This window comes from Bombus huntii, chromosome 11 (genome assembly GCF_024542735.1).
Source record: "Bombus huntii isolate Logan2020A chromosome 11, iyBomHunt1.1, whole genome shotgun sequence".
NCBI lineage: Eukaryota > Metazoa > Arthropoda > Insecta > Hymenoptera > Apidae > Bombus > Bombus huntii.
Genome location: NC_066248.1, coordinates 14,144,298 through 14,168,801, shown reverse-complemented (window position 1 = coordinate 14,168,801; position 24,504 = coordinate 14,144,298).

Here is a 24,504-nt window from a genome sequence, read left to right as displayed (position 1 = left end):
TTATACCATATATGGCAATACGTTATAACGTTATACCATATAACGTAATACGCTATAACGTAATACCATACAACGTAATACGTTATAAGGTTACACCATATGACGTTATACCATATAACGTATTACGTTATAACGTTATACCATATAACGTAATACGTTATAACGTTATACCATATGACGTTATACCATATAACGTAATACGTTATAACGTAATACCATCTATCGTAATACGCTATAACGTAATACCATATAACGTATTACGTTATAAGGTTACACCATATGACGTTATACCATATAACGTAATACGTTATAACGTAATACCATCTATCGTAATACGTTATAACGTTATACCATATAACGTATTACGTTATAACGTGATACCATATAACGTAATACGTTATAACGATATACCATTTGACGTTATACCATATAACGTAATGCGTTATAAGGTTATACCATATATCGTAATACGTTATAACGTAATACCATATGACGTTATACCATATATGGTAATACGTTATAACGTTATACCATATAACGTAATAAGTTATAACGTAATACCATATAACCTAATACGTTATAACGTTATACCATATGACGTTATACCATATATGGTAATACGTTATAACGTTATACCATATAACGTAATACGTTATAACGTAATACCATACAACGTAATACGTTATAAGGTTACACCATATGACGTTATACCATATAACGTAAGACGTTATAACGTAATACCATCTATCGTAATACGTTATAACGTTATACCATATAACGTAATACGTTATAACGTAATACCATATGACGTTATAGCATATAACGTAATACGTTATAACGTTGTACCATATAACGTAATACGTTATGACGTAATACCATATAACGTAATACGTCATAACGTTATACCATATGACGTTATACCATATAACGTAATACGTTATAAAGTTATAACATATGACGTTATACCATATAAGGTAATACGTTATAACGTTATACCATATAACGTAATACGTTATAACGTAATACCATATAACGTCATACGTTATAACGTTATACCATATAACGTCATACGTTATAACGTTATACCATATAACGTATTACGTTATGACGTAATACCATATGACGTTATAGCATATAACGTAATACGTTATAACGTTATACCATATGACGTTATACCATATAACGTAATACGTTATAACGTTATACCATATGACGTTATACCATATAACGTATTACGTTATAACGTTATACAATATGACCTAATACATTATAACGTTATACCATTTGACGTTATACCATATAACGTAATACGTTATAAGGTTATACCATATATCGTAATACGTTATAACGTAATACCATATGACGTTATACCATATAACGTAATACGTTATAAGGTTATACCATATATCGTAATACGTTATAACGTAATACCATATGACGTTATACCATATAACGTAATACGTTATAACGTTATACCATATGACGTTATACCATATAACGTAATACGTTATAACGTTATACCATATAACTTAATAAGTTATAACGTAATACCATATAACCTAATACGTTATAACGTTATACCATATAACGTATTACGTTATAACGTGATACCATATAACGTAATACGTTATAACGTTATACCATATGACGTTATACCATATAACGTAATACGTTATAACGTTATACCATATGACGTTATACCATATAACGTATTACGTTATAACGTTATACAATATGACGTTATACCATATAACGTAATACGTTATAACGTTATACCATATGACGTTATACCATATATGGTGATACGTTATAACGTTATACCATATAACGTAATACGTTATAACGTAATACCATATAACGTAATACGTTATAACGTTATACCATATGATGTTATAGCATATACCGTAATACGTTATAACGTTATACCATATAACGTATTACGTTATGACGTAATACCATATAACGTAATACGTTATAACGTTATACCATATGACGTTATACCATATAACGTAATACGTTATAACGTTATACCATATGACGTTATACCATATAACGTATTACGTTATAACGTTATACAATATGACGTGATACATTATAACGTTATACCATTTGACGTTATACCATATAACGTAATACGTTATAAGGTTATACCATATATCGTAATACGTTATAACGTAATACCATATGACGTTATACCATACAACGTAATACGTTATAAGGTTAAATCATATGACGTTATACCATATAACGTAATACGTTATAACGTAATACCATATAACGTAATACGTTATAACGTTATACCATATGATGTTATAGCATATACCGTAATACGTTATAACGTTATACCATATAACGTATTACGTTATGACGTAATACCATATAACGTAATACGCTATAACGTTATACCATATGACGTTATACCATATAACGTAATACGTTATAACGTTATACCATATGACGTTATACCATATAACGTATTACGTTATAACGTTATACAATATGACGTAATACATTATAACGATATACCATTTGACGTTATACCATATAACGTAATACGTTATAAGGTTATACCATATATCGTAATACGTTATAACGTAATACCATATGACGTTATACCATATAACGTAATACGTTATAACGTTATACCATATGACGTTATACCATATAACGTAATACGTTATAACGTTATACCATATAACGTAATAAGTCATAACGTAATACCATATAACCTAATACGTTATAACGTTATACCATATAACGTATTACGTTATAACGTGATACCATATAACGTAATACGTTATAACGTTATACCATATAACGTTATACCATATAACGTAATACGTTATAACGTTATACCATATGACGTTATACCATATAACGTATTACGTTATAACGTTATACAATATGACGTTATACCATATAACGTAATACGTTATAACGTTATGCCATATGACGTTATACCATATTACGTATTACGTTATAACGTTATACAATATGACGTAATACATTATAACGATATACCATTTGACGTTATACCATATAACGTAATACGTTATAAGGTTATACCATATATCGTAATACGTTATAACGTAATACCATATGACGTTATACCATATAACGTAATACGTTATAACGTTATACCATATGACGTTATACCATATAACGTAATACGTTATAACGTTATACCATATAACGTAATAAGTTATAACGTAATACCATATAACCTAATACGTTATAACGTTATACCATATAACGTATTACGTTATAACGTGATACCATATAACGTAATACGTTATAACGTTATACCATATAACGTTATACCATATAACGTAATACGTTATAACGTTATACCATATGACATTATACCATATAACGTATTACGTTATAACGTTATACAATATGACGTTATACCATATAACGTAATACGTTATAACGTTATGCCATATGACGTTATACCATATAACGTAATACGTTATAACGTTATACCATATAACGTAATAAGTTATAACGTAATACCATATAACCTAATACGTTATAACGTAATACCATACAACGTAATACGTTATAACGTTATACCATATGACGTTATACCATATAACGTATTACGTTATAACGTTATACAATATGACGTTATACCATATAACGTAATACGTTATAACGTAATACCATACAACGTAATACGTTATAACGTTATACCATATGACGTTATACCATATAACGTATTACGTTATAACGTTATACAATATGACGTTATACCATATAACGTAATACGTTATAACGTAAAACCATATGACGTTATACCATATAACGTATTACGTTATAACGTTATACAATATGACGTTATACCATATAACGTAATACGTTATAACGTAATACCATATGACGTTATACCATATATGGTAATACGTTATAACGTTATACCATATGACGTTATACCATATAAAGTAATACGTTATAACGTTATACCATATAACGTAATAAGTTATAACGTAATACCATATAACCTAATACGTTATAACGTAATACCATATAACCTAATACGTTATAACGTTATACCATATAACGTATTACGTTATAACGTGATACCATATAACGTAATACGTTATAACGTAATACCATATAACCTAATACGTTATAACGTTATACCATATAACGTATTACGTTATAACGTGATACCATATAACGTAATACGTTATAACGTTATACCATTTGACGTTATACCATATTACGTAATGCGTTATAAGGTTATACCATATATCGTAATACGTTATAACGTTATACCATATGACGTTATACCATATATGGTAATACGTTATAACGTTATACCATATAACGTAATACGTTATAACGTAATACCATACAACGTAATACGTTATAAGGTTAAATCATATGACGTTATACCATATAACGTAATACGTTATAACGTAATACCATATAACGTAATACGTTATAACGTTATACCATATGATGTTATAGCATATACCGTAATACGTTATAACGTTATACCATATAACGTATTACGTTATGACGTAATACCATATAACGTAATACGCTATAACGTTATACCATATGACGTTATACCATATAACGTAATACGTTATAACGTTATACCATATGACGTTATACCATATAACGTATTACGTTATAACGTTATACAATATGACGTAATACATTATAACGATATACCATTTGACGTTATACCATATAACGTAATACGTTATAAGGTTATACCATATATCGTAATACGTTATATCGTAATACCATATGACGTTATACCATATAACGTAATACGTTATAACGTTATACCATATGACGTTATACCATATAACGTAATACGTTATAACGTTATACCATATAACGTAATAAGTCATAACGTAATACCATATAACCTAATACATTATAACGTTATACCATATAACGTATTACGTTATAACGTGATACCATATCACGTAATACGTTATAACGTTATACCATATAACGTTATACCATATAACGTAATACGTTATAACGTTATACCATATGACATTATACCATATAACGTATTACGTTATAACGTTATACAATATGACGTTATACCATATAACGTAATACGTTATAACGTTATGCCATATGACGTTATACCATATAACGTAATACGTTATAACGTTATACCATATAACGTAATAAGTTATAACGTAATACCATATAACCTAATACGTTATAACGTAATACCATACAACGTAATACGTTATAACGTTATACCATATGACGTTATACCATATAACGTATTACGTTATAACGTTATACAATATGACGTTATACCATATAACGTAATACGTTATAACGTAATACCATACAACGTAATACGTTATAACGTTATACCATATGACGTTATACCATATAACGTATTACGTTATAACGTTATACAATATGACGTTATACCATATAACGTAATACGTTATAACGTAAAACCATATGACGTTATACCATATAACGTATTACGTTATAACGTTATACAATATGACGTTATACCATATAACGTAATACGTTATAACGTAATACCATATGACGTTATACCATATATGGTAATACGTTATAACGTTATACCATATGACGTTATACCATATAAAGTAATACGTTATAACGTTATACCATATAACGTAATAAGTTATAACGTAATACCATATAACCTAATACGTTATAACGTAATACCATATAACCTAATACGTTATAACGTTATACCATATAACGTATTACGTTATAACGTGATACCATATAACGTAATACGTTATAACGTAATACCATATAACCTAATACGTTATAACGTTATACCATATAACGTATTACGTTATAACGTGATACCATATAACGTAATACGTTATAACGTTATACCATTTGACGTTATACCATATTACGTAATGCGTTATAAGGTTATACCATATATCGTAATACGTTATAACGTTATACCATATGACGTTATACCATATATGGTAATACGTTATAACGTTATACCATATAACGTAATACGTTATAACGTAATACCATACAACGTAATACGTTATAAGGTTAAATCATATGACGTTATACCATATAACGTAATACGTTATAACGTAATACCATATAACGTAATACGTTATAACGTTATACCATATGATGTTATAGCATATACCGTAATACGTTATAACGTTATACCATATAACGTATTACGTTATGACGTAATACCATATAACGTAATACGCTATAACGTTATACCATATGACGTTATACCATATAACGTAATACGTTATAACGTTATACCATATGACGTTATACCATATAACGTATTACGTTATAACGTTATACAATATGACGTAATACGTTATAACGTAATACCATATGACGTTATACCATATAACGTAATACGTTATAACGTTATACCATATGACGTTATACCATATAACGTAATACGTTATAACGTTATACCATATAACGTAATAAGTCATAACGTAATACCATATAACCTAATACGTTATAACGTTATACCATATAACGTATTACGTTATAACGTGATACCATATAACGTAATAAGTCATAACGTAATACCATATAACCTAATACGTTATAACGTTATACCATATAACGTATTACGTTATAACGTGATACCATATAACGTAATACGTTATAACGTTATACCATATAACGTTATACCGTATAACGTAATACGTTATAACGTTATACCATATGACGTTATACCATATAACGTATTACGTTATAACGTTATACAATATGACGTTATACCATATAACGTAATACGTTATAACGTTATGCCATATGACGTTATACCATATAACGTAATACGTTATAACGTTATACCATATAACGTAATAAGTTATAACGTAATACCATATAACCTAATACGTTATAACGTAATACCATACAACGTAATACGTTATAACGTTATACCATATGACGTTATACCATATAACGTATTACGTTATAACGTTATACAATATGACGTTATACCATATAACGTAATACGTTATAACGTAATACCATACAACGTAATACGTTATAACGTTATACCATATGACGTTATACCATATAACGTATTACGTTATAACGTTATACAATATGACGTTATACCATATAACGTAATACGTTATAACGTAAAACCATATGACGTTATACCATATAACGTATTACGTTATAACGTTATACAATATGACGTTATACCATATAACGTAATACGTTATAACGTAATACCATATGACGTTATACCATATATGGTAATACGTTATAACGTTATACCATATGACGTTATACCATATAAAGTAATACGTTATAACGTTATACCATATAACGTAATAAGTTATAACGTAATACCATATAACCTAATACGTTATAACGTAATACCATATAACCTAATACGTTATAACGTTATACCATATAACGTATTACGTTATAACGTGATACCATATAACGTAATACGTTATAACGTTATACCATATGACGTTATACCATATAACGTAATACGTTATAATGTTATACCATATGACGTTATACCATATAACGTAATACGTTATAACGTTATACCATATGACGTTATACAATATATGGTAATACGTTATAACGTTATACCATATAACGTAATACGTTATAACGTAATACCATACAACGTAACACGTTATAAGGTTACACCATATGACGTTATACCATATAACGTAATACGTTATAACGTAATACCATCTATCGTAATACGTTATAACGTTATACCATATAACGTAATACGTTATAACGTAATACCATCTATCGTAATACGTTATAACGTTATACCATATAACGTATTACGTTATAACGTGATACCATATAACGTAATACGTTATAACGTTATACCATATGACGTTATACCATATAACGTAATACGTTATAATGTTATACCATATGACGTTATACCATATAACGTAATACGTTATAACGTTGTAACATATGACGTTATACCATATAGGGTAATACGTTATAACGTTATACCATATAACGTAATACGTTATAACGTAATACCATATAACGTCATACGTTATAACGTTATACCATATAACGTCATACGTTATAACGTTATACCATATAACGTATTACGTTATGACGTAATTCCATATGACGTTATAGCATATAACGTAATACGTTATAACGTTATACCATATGACGTTATACCATATAACGTAATACGTTATAACGTTATACCATATGACGTTATACCATATAACGTATTACGTTATAACCTTATACAATATGACGTAATACATTATAACGTTATACCATTTGACGTTATACCATATAACGTAATACGTTATAACGTTATACCATATAACGTAATAAGTTATAACGTAATACCATATAACGTCATACGTTATAACGTTATACCATATAACGTCATACGTTATAACGTTATACCATATAACGTAATACGTTATAACGTAATACCATATGACGTTATACCATATATGGTAATACGTTATAACGTTATACCATATAACGTAATAAGTTATAACGTAATACCATATAACCTAATACGTTATAACGTTATACCATATAACGTATTACGTTATAACGTAATACCATATATCGTAATACGTTATAACGTAATATCATATAACGTAATACGTTATAACTTTATGCCATATAACGTAATACGTTATAACGTTATACCATATAACGTAATAAGTTATAACGTAATACCATATAACCTAATACGTTATAACGTAATACCATACAACGTAATACGTTATAACGTTATACCATATGACGTTATACCATATAACGTATTACGTTATAACGTTATACAATATGACGTTATACCATATAACGTAATACGTTATAACGTAATACCATACAACGTAATACGTTATAACGTTATACCATATGACGTTATACCATATAACGTATTACGTTATAACGTTATACAATATGACGTTATACCATATAACGTAATACGTTATAACGTAAAACCATATGACGTTATACCATATAACGTATTACGTTATAACGTAAAACCATATGACGTTATACCATATAACGTATTACGTTATAACGTTATACAATATGACGTTATACCATATAACGTAATACGTTATAACGTAATACCATATGACGTTATACCATATATGGTAATACGTTATAACGTTATACCATATGACGTTATACCATATAAAGTAATACGTTATAACGTTATACCATATAACGTAATAAGTTATAACGTAATACCATATAACCTAATACGTTATAACGTAATACCATATAACCTAATACGTTATAGCGTTATACCATATAACGTATTACGTTATAACGTGATACCATATAACGTAATACGTTATAACGTTATACCATATGACGTTATACCATATAACGTAATACGTTATAATGTTATACCATATGACGTTATACCATATAACGTAATACGTTATAACGTTATACCATATGACGTTATACAATATATGGTAATACGTTATAACGTTATACCATATAACGTAATACGTTATAACGTAATACCATACAACGTAACACGTTATAAGGTTACACCATATGACGTTATACCATATAACGTAATACGTTATAACGTAATACCATCTATCGTAATACGTTATAACGTTATACCATATAACGTAATACGTTATAACGTAATACCATCTATCGTAATACGTTATAACGTTATACCATATAACGTATTACGTTATAACGTGATACCATATAACGTAATACGTTATAACGTTATACCATATGACGTTATACCATATAACGTAATACGTTATAATGTTATACCATATGACGTTATACCATATAACGTAATACGTTATAACGTTATAACATATGACGTTATACCATATAGGGTAATACGTTATAACGTTATACCATATAACGTAATACGTTATAACGTAATACCATATAACGTCATACGTTATAACGTTATACCATATAACGTCATACGTTATAACGTTATACCATATAACGTATTACGTTATGACGTAATACCATATGACGTTATAGCATATAACGTAATACGTTATAACGTTATACCATATGACGTTATACCATATAACGTAATACGTTATAACGTTATACCATATGACGTTATACCATATAACGTATTACGTTATAACCTTATACAATATGACGTAATACATTATAACGTTATACCATTTGACGTTATACCATATAACGTAATACGTTATAAGGTTATACCATATATCGTAATACGTTATAACGTAATATCATATAACGTAATACGTTATAACTTTATGCCATGTAACGTAATACGTTATAACGTGATACCATATGACGTTATACCATATAACGTAATACGTTATAACGTTATACCATATAACGTAATAAGTTATAACGTAATACCATATAACGTCATACGTTATAACGTTATACCATATAACGTCATACGTTATAACGTTATACCATATAACGTAATACGTTATAACGTTATACCATATGACGTTATACCATATAACGTAATACGTTATAACGTTATACCATATAACGTAATAAGTTATAACGTAATACCATATAACCTAATACGTTATAACGTTATACCATATAACGTATTACGTTATAACGTGATACCATATAACGTAATACGTTATAACGTTATACCATATGACGTTATACCATATAACGTAATACGTTATAACGTTATACCATATGACGTTATACCATATAACGTATTACGTTATAAGGTTATACCATATATCGTAATACGTTATAACGTAATACCATCTATCGTAATACGTTATAACGTTATACCATATGACGTTATACCATATAACGTATTACGTTATAACGTTATACCATATAACGTAATACGTTATAACGTTATACCATATGACGTTATACCATATAACGTAATACGTTATAACGTAATACCATCTATCGTAATACGCTATAACGTAATACCATATAACGTATTACGTTATAAGGTTACACCATATGACGTTATACCATATAACGTAATACGTTATAACGTAATACCATCTATCGTAATACGTTATAACGTTATACCATATAACGTATTACGTTATAACGTGATACCATATAACGTAATACGTTATAACGATATACCATTTGACGTTATACCATATAACGTAATGCGTTATAAGGTTATACCATATATCGTAATACGTTATAACGTAATACCATATGACGTTATACCATATATGGTAATACGTTATAACGTTATACCATATAACGTAATAAGTTATAACGTAATACCATATAACCTAATACGTTATAACGTTATACCATATGACGTTATACCATATATGGTAATACGTTATAACGTTATACCATATAACGTAATACGTTATAACGTAATACCATACAACGTAATACGTTATAAGGTTACACCATATGACGTTATACCATATAACGTAAGACGTTATAACGTAATACCATCTATCGTAATACGTTATAACGTTATACCATATAACGTAATACGTTATAACGTAATACCATATGACGTTATAGCATATAACGTAATACGTTATAACGTTGTACCATATAACGTAATACGTTATGACGTAATACCATATAACGTAATACGTCATAACGTTATACCATATGACGTTATACCATATAACGTAATACGTTATAAAGTTATAACATATGACGTTATACCATATAAGGTAATACGTTATAACGTTATACCATATAACGTAATACGTTATAACGTAATACCATATAACGTCATACGTTATAACGTTATACCATATAACGTCATACGTTATAACGTTATACCATATAACGTATTACGTTATGACGTAATACCATATGACGTTATAGCATATAACGTAATACGTTATAACGTTATACCATATGACGTTATACCATATAACGTAATACGTTATAACGTTATACCATATGACGTTATACCATATAACGTATTACGTTATAACGTTATACAATATGACCTAATACATTATAACGTTATACCATTTGACGTTATACCATATAACGTAATACGTTATAAGGTTATACCATATATCGTAATACGTTATAACGTAATACCATATGACGTTATACCATATAACGTAATACGTTATAAGGTTATACCATATATCGTAATACGTTATAACGTAATACCATATGACGTTATACCATATAACGTAATACGTTATAACGTTATACCATATGACGTTATACCATATAACGTAATACGTTATAACGTTATACCATATAACTTAATAAGTTATAACGTAATACCATATAACCTAATACGTTATAACGTTATACCATATAACGTATTACGTTATAACGTGATACCATATAACGTAATACGTTATAACGTTATACCATATGACGTTATACCATATAACGTAATACGTTATAACGTTATACCATATGACGTTATACCATATAACGTATTACGTTATAACGTTATACAATATGACGTTATACCATATAACGTAATACGTTATAACGTTATACCATATGACGTTATACCATATATGGTAATACGTTATAACGTTATACCATATAACGTAATACGTTATAACGTAATACCATACAACGTAATACGTTATAACGTTATACCATATGACGTTATACCATATAACGTATTACGTTATAACGTTATACAATATGACGTTATACCATATAGCGTAATACGTTATAACGTAATACCATATGACGTTATACCATATATGGTAATACGTTATAACGTTATACCATATGACGTTATACCATATAAAGTAATACGTTATAACGTTATACCATATAACGTAATAAGTTATAACGTAATACCATATAACCTAATACGTTATAACGTAATACCATATAACCTAATACGTTATAACGTTATACCATATAACGTATTGCGTTATAACGTGATACCATATAACGTAATACGTTATAACGTTATACCATATGACGTTATACCATATAACGTAATACGTTATAATGTTATACCATATGACGTTATACCATATAACGTAATACGTTATAACGTTATACCAGATGACGTTATACCATATATGGTAATACGTTATAACGTTATACCATATAACGTAATACGCTATAACGTAATACCATACAACGTAACACGTTAAAAGGTTACACCATATGACGTTATACCATATAACGTAATACGTTATAACGTAATACCATCTATCGTAATACGTTATAACGTTATACCATATAACGTAATACGTTATAACGTAATACCATCTATCGTAATACGTTATAACGTTATACCATATAACGTATTACGTTATAACGTGATACCATATAACGTAATACGTTATAACGTTATACCATATGACGTTATACCATATAACGTAATACGTTATAATGTTATACCATATGACGTTATACCATATAACGTAATACGTTATAACGTAATACCATATAACCTAATACGTTATAACGTTATACCATATAACGTATTACGTTATAACGTGATACCATATAACGTAATACGTTATAACGTTATACCATTTGACGTTATACCATATTACGTAATGCGTTATAAGGTTATACCATATATCGTAATACGTTATAACGTAATACCATATGACGTTATACCATATATGGTAATGCGTTATAACGTTATACCATATAACGTAATAAGTTATAACGTAATACCATATAACCTAATACGTTATAACGTTATACCATATGACGTTATACCATATATGGTAATACGTTATAACGTTATACCATATAACGTAATACGTTATAACGTAATACCATACAACGTAATACGTTATAAGGTTACATCATATGACGTTATACCATATAACGTAATACGTTATAACGTAATACCATATAACGTAATAAGTTATAACGTTATACCATATGATGTTATAGCATATACCGTAATACGTTATAACGTTATACCATATAACGTATTACGTTATGACGTAATACCATATAACGTAATACGCTATAACGTTATACCATATGACGTTATACCATATAACGTAATACGTTATAACGTTATACCATATGACGTTATACCATATAACGTATTACGTTATAACGTTATACAATATGACGTAATACATTATAACGATATACCATTTGACGTTATACCATATAACGTAATACGTTATAAGGTTATACCATATATCGTAATACGTTATAACGTAATACCATATGACGTTATACCATATAACGTAATACGTTATAACGTTATACCATATGACGTTATACCATATAACGTAATACGTTATAACGTTATACCATATAACGTAATAAGTTATAACGTAATACCATATAACCTAATACGTTATAGCGTTATACCATATAACGTATTACGTTATAACGTGATACCATATAACGTAATACGTTATAACGTTATACCATATAACGTAATACGTTATAACGTTATACCATATGACGTTATACCATATAACGTATTACGTTATAACGTTATACAATATGACGTTATACCATATAACGTAATACGTTATAACGTTATGCCATATGACGTTATACCATATAACGTAATACGTTATAACGTTATACCATATAACGTAATAAGTTATAACGTAATACCATATAACCTAATACGTTATAACGTAATACCATACAACGTAATACGTTATAACGTTATACCATATGACGTTATACCATATAACGTATTACGTTATAACGTTATACAATATGACGTTATACCATATAACGTAATACGTTATAACGTAATACCATACAACGTAATACGTTATAACGTTATACCATATGACGTTATACCATATAACGTATTACGTTATAACGTTATACAATATGACGTTATACCATATAACGTAATACGTTATAACGTAAAAGCATATGACGTTATACCATATAACGTATTACGTTATAACGTTAAACAATATGACGTTATACCATATAACGTAATACGTTATAACGTAATACCATATGACGTTATACCATATATGGTAATACGTTATAACGTTATACCATATGACGTTATACCATATAAAGTAATACGTTATAACGTTATACCATATAACGTAACACGTTATAAGGTTACACCATATGACGTTATACCATATAACGTAATACGTTATAATGTTATACCATATGACGTTATACCATATAACGTAATACGTTATAACGTAATACCATCTATCGTAATACGTTATAACGTTATACCATATAACGTATTACGTTATAACGTGATACCATATAACGTAATACGTTATAACGTTATACCATATGACGTTATACCATATAACGTAATACGTTATAATGTTATACCATATGACGTTATACCATATAACGTAATACGTTATAACGTTATAACATATGACGTTATACCATATAGGGTAATACGTTATAACGTTATACCATATAACGTAATACGTTATAACGTAATACCATATAACGTCATACGTTATAACGTTATACCATATAACGTCATACGTTATAACGTTATACCATATAACGTATTACGTTATGTCGTAATACCATATGACGTTATAGCATATAACGTATTACGTTATGTCGTAATACCATATGACGTTATAGCATATAACGTAATACGTTATAACGTTATACCATATGATGTTATAGCATATACCGTAATACGTTATAACGTTATACCATATAACGTACTACGTTATGAAGTAATACCATATAACGTAATACGTTAAAAACGTTATGCCACATAACGTAATTCGTTTTGACGTAATACCATATAACGTAATACGTTATAACGTTATACCATATAACGTAATACGTTATAACGTTATACCATATGACGTTATACCATATAACGTAATACGTTATAACGTTATACCATATAACGTAATAAGTTATAACGTAATACCATATAACCTAATACGTTATAACGTTATACCATATAACGTATTACGTTATAACGTGATACCATATAACGTAATACGTTATAACGTTATACCATATGACGTTATACCATATAACGTAATACGTTATAACGTTATACCATATGACGTTATACCATATAACGTAATACGTTATAACGTTATACCATATAACGTAATAAGTTATAACGTAATACCATATAACGTCATACGTTATAACGTTATACCATATAACGTCATACGTTATAACGTTATACCATATAACGTAATACGTTATAACGATATACCATATGACGTTATACCATATAACGTAATACGTTATAACGTTATACCATATAACGTAATAAGTTATAACGTAATACCATATAACCTAATACGTTATAACGTTATACCATATAACGTATTACGTTATAACGTGATACCATATAACGTAATACGTTATAACGTTATACCATATGACGTTATACCATATAACGTAATACGTTATAACGTTATACCATATGACGTTATACCATATAACGTATTACGTTATAAGGTTATACCATATATCGTAATACGTTATAACGTAATACCATATGACGTTATACCATATATGGTAATACGTTATAACGTTATACCATATAACGTAATAAGTTATAACGTAATACCATATAACCTAATACGTTATAACGTTATACCATATAACGTATTACGTTATAACGTAATACCATCTATCGTAATACGTTATAACGTTATACCATATAACGTAATACGTTATAACGTAATACCATGTAACGTAATACGTTATAACGTTATACCATATAACGTATTACGTTATAAGGTTACACCATATGACGTTATACCATATAACGTAATACGTTATAACGTAATACCATCTATCGTAATACGTTATAACGTTATACCATATAACGTAATACGTTATAACGTTATACCATATGACGTTATACCATATATGGCAATACGTTATAACGTTATACCATATAACGTAATACGCTATAACGTAATACCATATAACGTATTACGTTATAAGGTTACACCATATGACGTTATACCATATAACGTAATACGTTATAACGTAATACCATCTATCGTAATACGTTATAACGTTATACCATATAACGTAATACGTTATAACGTAATACCATATAACGTAATACGTTATAACGTTATACCATACGATGTTATAGCATATACCGTAATACGTTATAACGTTATACCATATAACGTATTACGTTATGACGTAATACCATATAACGTAATACGTTATAACGTTATACCATATGACGTTATACCATATAACGTAATACGTTATAACGTTATACCATATGACGTTATACCATATAACGTATTACGTTATAACGTTATACAATATGACGTAATACATTATAACGTTATACCATTTGACGTTATACCATATAACGTAATACGTTATAAGGTTATACCATATATCGTAATACGTTATAACGTAATACCATATGACGTTATACCATATAACGTAATACGTTATAACGTTATACCATATGACGTTATACCATATAACGTAATACGTTATAACGTTATACCATATAACGTAATAAGTTATAACGTAATACCATATAACCTAATACGTTATAACGTTATACCATATAACGTATTAAGTTATAACGTGATACCATATAACGTAATACGTTATAACGTTATACCATATGACGTTATACCATATAACGTAATACGTTATAATGTTATACCATATGACGTTATACCATATAACGTAATACGTTATAACGTTATACCATATGACGTTATACCATATAACGTAATACGTTATAACGTTATACCATATAACGTAATAAGTTATAACGTAATACCTTATAACCTAATACGTTATAACGTTATACCATATGACGTTATACCATATAACGTAATACGTTATAACGTTATACCATATAACGTATTAAGTTATAACGTTATACCATATAACGTAATACGTTATAACGTTATACCATATAACGTAATAAGTTATAACGTAATACCTTATAACCTAATACGTTATAACGTTATACCATATGACGTTATACCATATAACGTAATACGTTATAACGTGATACCATATAACGTAATACGTTATAACGTTATACCATTTGACGTTATACCGTATAACGTAATGCGTTATAAGGTTATACCATATATCGTAATACGTTATAACGTAATACCATATGACGTTATACCATATATGGTAATACGTTATAACGTTATACCATATAACGTTATAAGTTATAACGTAATACCATATAACCTAATACGTTATAACGTTATACCATATGACGTTATACCATATATGGTAATACGTTATAACGTTATACCATATAACGTAATACGTTATAACGTAATACCATACAACGTAATACGTTATAAGGTTACACCATATGACGTTATACCATATAACGTAATACGTTATAACGTAATACCATCTATCGTAATACGTTATAACGTTATACCATATAACGTAATACGTTATAACGTAATACCATATGACGTTATAGCATATAACGTAATACGTTATAACGTTGTACCATATAACGTAATACGTTATGACGTAATACCATATAACGTAATACGTCATAACGTTATACCATATGACGTTATACCATATAACGTAATACGTTATAACGTTATAACATATGACGTTATACCATATAAGGTAATACGTTATAACGTTATACCATATAACGTAATACGTTATAACGTAATACCATATAACGTCATACGTTATAACGTTATACCATATAACGTCATACGTTATAACGTTATACCATATAACGTATTACGTTATGACCTAATACCATATGACGTTATAGCATATAACGTAATACGTTATAACGTTATACCATAGGACGTTATACCATATAACGTAATACGTTATAACGTTATACCATATGACGTTATACCATATATGGTAATACGTTATAACGTTATACCATATAACGTAATACGTTATAACGTAATACCATATAACGTATTACGTTATAAGGTTACACCATATGACGTTATACCATATAACGTAATACGTTATAACGTAATACCATCTATCGTAATACGTTATAACGTTATACCATATAACGTTATACGTTATAACGTAATACTATATAACGTAATACGTTATAACGTTATACCATATGATGTTATAGCATATACCGTAATACGTTATAACGTTATACCATATAACGTATTACGTTATGACGTAATACCATATAACGTAATACGCTATAACGTTATACCATATGACGTTATACCATATAACGTAATACGTTATAACGTTATACCATATGACGTTATACCATATAACGTAATACGTTATAACGTTATACAATAAGACGTAATACATTATAACGTTATACCATTTGACGTTATACCATATAACGTAATACGTTATAAGGTTATACCATATATCGTAATACGTTATAACGTAATACCATATGACGTTATACCATATAACGTAATAGGTTATAACGTTATACCATATGACGTTATACCATATAACGTAATACGTTATAACGTTATACCATATAACGTAATAAGTTATAACGTAATACCATATAACCTAATACGTTATAACGTTATACCATATAACGTATTACGTTATAACGTGATACCATATAACGTAATACGTTATAACGTTATACCATATGACGTTATACCATATAACGTAATACGTTATAACGTTATACCATATGACGTTATACCATATAACGTATTACGTTATAACGTTATACAATATGACGTTATACCATATAACGTAATACGTTATAACGTTATACCATATGACGTTATACCATATATGGTAATACGTTATAACGTTATACCATATAACGTAATACGTTATAACGTAATACCATACAACGTAATACGTTATACCATATAACGTAATTCGTTATAACGTAATACCATACAACGTAATACGTTATAACTTTATACCATATGACGTTATACCATATAACGTATTACGTTATAACGTTATACAATATGACGTTATACCATATAGCGTAATACGTTATAACGTAATACCATATGACGTTATACCATATATGGTAATACGTTATAACGTTATACCATATGACGTTATACCATATAAAGTAATACGTTATAACGTTATACCATATAACGTACTACGTTATGAAGTAATACCATATAACGTAATACGTTAAAAACGTTATGCCACATAACGTAATTCGTTTTGACGTAATACCATATAACGTAATACGTTATAACGTTATACCATATAACGTAATACGTTATAACGTTATACCATATGACGTTATACCATATAACGTAATACGTTATAACGTTATACCATATGACGTTATACCATATAACGTATTACGTTATAACGTTATACAATATGACGTTATACCATATAACGTAATACGTTATAACGTTATACCATATGACGTTATACCATATATGGTAATACGTTATAACGTTATACCATATAACGTAATACGTTATAACGTAATACCATACAACGTAATACGTTATACCATATAACGTAATTCGTTATAACGTAATACCATACAACGTAATACGTTATAACTTTATACCATATGACGTTATACCATATAACGTATTACGTTATAACGTTATACAATATGACGTTATACCATATAGCGTAATACGTTATAACGTAATACCATATGACGTTATACCATATATGGTAATACGTTATAACGTTATACCATATGACGTTATACCATATAAAGTAATACGTTATAACGTTATACCATATAACGTACTACGTTATGAAGTAATACCATATAACGTAATACGTTAAAAACGTTATGCCACATAACGTAATTCGTTTTGACGTAATACCATATAACGTAATACGTTATAACGTTATACCATATAACGTAATACGTTATAACGTTATACCATACGACGTTATACCATATAACGTAATACGTTATAACGTTATACCATATAACGTAATAAGTTATAACGTAATACCATATAACCTAATACGTTATAACGTTATACCATATAACGTATTACGTTATAACGTGATACCATATAACGTAATACGTTATAACGTTATACCATATGACGTTATACCATATAACGTAATACGTTATAACGTTATACCATATGACGTTATACCATATAACGTAATACGTTATAACGTTATACCATATAACGTAATAAGTTATAACGTAATACCATATAACGTCATACGTTATAACGTTATACCATATAACGTCATACGTTATAACGTTATACCATATAACGTAATACGTTATAACGTCATACGTTATAACGTTATACCATATAACGTAATACGTTATAACGTTATACCATATGACGTTATACCATATAACGTAATACGTTATAACGTTATACCATATAACGTAATAAGTTATAACGTAATACCATATAACCTAATACGTTATAACGTTATACCATATAACGTATTACGTTATAACGTAATACCATCTATCGTAATACGTTATAACGTTATACCATATAACGTAATACGTTATAACGTAATACCATGTAACGTAATACGTTATAACGTTATACCATATAACGTATTACGTTATAAGGTTACACCATATGACGTTATACCATATAACGTAATACGTTATAACGTAATACCATCTATCGTAATACGTTATAACGTTATACCATATAACGTAATACGTTATAACGTTATACCATATGACGTTATACCATATATGGCAATACGTTATAACGTTATACCATATAACGTAATACGCTATAACGTAATACCATATAACGTATTACGTTATAAGGTTACACCATATGACGTTATACCATATAACGTAATACGTTATAACGTAATACCATCTATCGTAATACGTTATAACGTTATACCATATAACGTAATACGTTATAACGTAATACCATATAACGTAATACGTTATAACGTTATACCATACGATGTTATAGCATATACCGTAATACGTTATAACGTTATACCATATAACGTATTACGTTATGACGTAATACCATATAACGTAATACGTTATAACGTTATACCATATGACGTTATACCATATAACGTAATACGTTATAACGTTATACCATATGACGTTATACCATATAACGTATTACGTTATAACGTTATACAATATGACGTAATACATTATAACGTTATACCATTTGACGTTATACCATATAACGTAATACGTTATAAGGTTATACCATATATCGTAATACGTTATAACGTAATACCATATGACGTTATACCATATAACGTAATACGTTATAACGTTATACCATATGACGTTATACCATATAACGTAATACGTTATAACGTTATACCATATAACGTAATAAGTTATAACGTAATACCATATAACCTAATACGTTATAACGTTATACCATATAACGTATTAAGTTATAACGTGATACCATATAACGTAATACGTTATAACGTTATACCATATGACGTTATACCATATAACGTAATACGTTATAATGTTATACCATATGACGTTATACCATATAACGTAATACGTTATAACGTTATACCATATGACGTTATACCATATAACGTAATACGTTATAACGTTATACCATATAACGTAATAAGTTATAACGTAATACCTTATAACCTAATACGTTATAACGTTATACCATATGACGTTATACCATATAACGTAATACGTTATAACGTTATACCATATAACGTAATAAGTTATAACGTAATACCATATAACCTAATACGTTATAACGTTATACCATATAACGTATTACGTTATAACGTGATACCATATAACGTAATACGTTATAACGTTATACCATTTGACGTTATACCATATAACGTAATGCGTTATAAGGTTATACCATATATCGTAATACGTTATAACGTAATACCATATGACGTTATACCATATACGGTAATACGTTATAACGTTATACCATATAACGTAATAAGTTATAACGTAATACCATATAACCTAATACGTTATAACGTTATACCATATGACGTTATACCATATATGGTAATACGTTATAACGTTATACCATATAACGTAATACGTTATAACGTAATACCATACAACGTAATACGTTATAAGGTTACACCATATGACGTTATACCATATAACGTAATACGTTATAACGTAATACCATCTATCGTAATACGTTATAACGTTATACCATATAACGTAATACGTTATAACGTAATACCATATGACGTTATAGCATATAACGTAATACGTTATAACGTTGTACCATATAACGTAATACGTTATGACGTAATACCATATAACGTAATACGTCATAACGTTATACCATATGACGTTATACCATATAACGTAATACGTTATAACGTTATAACATATGACGTTATACCATATAAGGTAATACGTTATAACGTTATACCATATAACGTAATACGTTATAACGTAATACCATATAACGTCATACGTTATAACGTTATACCATATAACGTCATACGTTATAACGTTATACCATATAACGTATTACGTTATGACCTAATACCATATGACGTTATAGCATATAACGTAATACGTTATAACGTTATACCATAGGACGTTATACCATATAACGTAATACGTTATAACGCTATACCATATGACGTTATACCATATATGGTAATACGTTATAACGTTATACCATATAACGTAATACGTTATAACGTAATACCATATAACGTATTACGTTATAAGGTTACACCATATGACGTTATACCATATAACGTAATACGTTATAACGTAATACCATCTATCGTAATACGTTATAACGTTATACCATATAACGTTATACGTTATAACGTAATACTATATAACGTAATACGTTATAACGTTATACCATATGATGTTATAGCATATACCGTAATACGTTATAACGTTATACCATATAACGTATTACGTTATGACGTAATACCATATAACGTAATACGCTATAACGTTATACCATATGACGTTATACCATATAACGTAATACGTTATAACGTTATACCATATGACGTTATACCATATAACGTAATACGTTATAACGTTATACAATATGACGTAATACATTATAACGTTATACCATTTGACGTTATACCATATAACGTAATACGTTATAAGGTTATACCATATATCGTAATACGTTATAACGTTATACCATATGACGTTATACCATATATGGCAATACGTTATAACGTTATACCATATAACGTAATACGCTATAACGTAATACCATATAACGTATTACGTTATAAGGTTACACCATATGACGTTATACCATATAACGTAATACGTTATAACGTAATACCATCTATCGTAATACGTTATAACGTTATACCATATAACGTAATACGTTATAACGTAATACCATATAACGTAATACGTTATAACGTTATACCATACGATGTTATAGCATATACCGTAATACGTTATAACGTTATACCATATAACGTATTACGTTATGACGTAATACCATATAACGTAATACGTTATAACGTTATACCATATGACGTTATACCATATAACGTAATACGTTATAACGTTATACCATATGACGTTATACCATATAACGTATTACGTTATAACGTTATACAATATGACGTAATACATTATAACGTTATACCATTTGACGTTATACCATATAACGTAATACGTTATAAGGTTATACCATATATCGTAATACGTTATAACGTAATACCATATGACGTTATACCATATAACGTAATACG